Genomic DNA, 1,715 nt, shown 5'->3' with positions numbered 1-1,715 from the left:
TCGACGTAAAATTTTACAATTATTTGTCGATAGTCATCTACCACCATTTCACAAAGGGTTAGGATTAGGATATCATTATAGATTGAAGTTAATATCTTGTGATAACAATCCTTACTCTTACTAATATTATAAATGCGAAAGTAACTGTGTCTGTCTGTCTGTTACTCTTTCACGCCAAAACTTCTGAACGGATTTGAATGAAATTTGGTATACATACGGTCTAGACCCTGGGAAAAAACATAGGCTACTTTTTATCCCGGAATTCCCACGGGAAAACTATTTAGGGCGATGCGAAGCGCGCGGGAACAGCTATATCTATATATACAGGGTGTCCCAGGGGCATGGCCTGTATGTATGTACAATGAGGCTGAGAAATAAAAAGAGATGGCGCACGATCAGTATGACGTATAGAGTATGACAAAAAACTCCTCTAGATGGCACTCTTTTCACAATTATTTATTTTTTCTCTATGGTGGTTACTGTCACTTGATAAACAAACAACCGTGTGCTAGAAATATAAATACCTAATTGATAAATTATAAAAATGGAAGGTAAAAACCACCAACGGGCACCCAATTATACATGTGACGAAAGTATGGTTTTATGTAACCTCGTAGACAAATATAATTTCATAGTTGAAAATAAAAAAAACTGATGGTTAGACCGTAGCCGAAAAACAGAAGGCTTCGAAGATGCTGAGAAAAGAATAATATAACGCCAACACCACTTATGTACCCAGAACTACTGAGAATTTACTGGTACTTAGGTACAAAAACCTGAAAACAAAGACGAAAAAACAGCACTCAAGTGAAAAAATGCACATCTCAAGTAAGTTCTATTATTATATCTAGCCATATGGCTACTTAAAAAATAAGATTGGCAATAAATTGTATAATAGTAGGTAATGTATGTAGGTAGCTAGAGTACTGTGATTTACTCTAATTTTTATGACTGGATTTTTATGTTTGCAGATATACCTAGATAGCAAAGTTTTACACGCGTCTGTAGTTCAGACAGTGGAGCTCCATGGACAAGACTGGGAAACGGTGTCGGCTGATGTTAATCTCCCCCCAGAGGAATGCCAAACAACATTCAATATTTTAAGTAAAGAAGCGAAACAATCATCAAGCAAAATAAAACAACAAGCCATATTTTAAGATTTAGGTATATAATATACAGTGGTAATTAATAATAATAAACATGTTTTTAAATCAACTGGTGTTTGGTACTGGTGACGCTATAACCTTGCAAAATAGTTATTGATCAGCGAAGTTCTTGCATTGTTCCCAGACTGTAAGGCACGAGGAGGTTGGTCTATATAGATTGTTGTGGTATTTTTTGTAAGACGAAAGCTTTTAATAAATTCATCATCTCGATAAGCACGAAACAAATCTGTTATTTTAGTAGTTAACCCTCCTATAAAAGTAAGGGGTATTCAAATATTCAATCATTTCTTTATCGTCGTCTGAGTAATACATTTTTGATCTTCTTCTTCTTCTATCGTGTAAATGCACTAAGGTAACTTCCTCCAGTGTTTTGCTACTCTTATTGCGAGGTCATTGGCCTTCATCAGGTCTCCTTGACTGCACTTTGGGGCATTAGGGCACTCTATAAGGTGTGACGTAGTCTAGAGGCTTCCGCAACTGCATAGAGTGCTGGCATTGGCTGGGAGCATATCCCATCGCCTCAAACATTTTTGATATTACCGAGTAAGT

At 36.3% G+C, this 1,715-nt stretch overlaps 1 long non-coding RNA gene across 1 annotated transcript; it reads left to right on the top strand.

The window, feature by feature from the left end:
* Window positions 1–481: 481 nt before the first annotated feature.
* Window positions 482–1,460, top strand: LOC125490570. The gene is made up of 2 exons (XR_007267765.1): window positions 482–758; window positions 972–1,460. It is a non-coding gene; the product is annotated as an uncharacterized LOC125490570 (long non-coding RNA).
* Window positions 1,461–1,715: the final 255 nt, after the last annotated feature.

This window comes from Plutella xylostella, chromosome 25 (genome assembly GCF_932276165.1).
Source record: "Plutella xylostella chromosome 25, ilPluXylo3.1, whole genome shotgun sequence".
Classification (NCBI taxonomy): Eukaryota; Metazoa; Arthropoda; class Insecta; order Lepidoptera; family Plutellidae; genus Plutella; species Plutella xylostella.
This window is presented reverse-complemented; position numbering and strand designations above follow the sequence as displayed.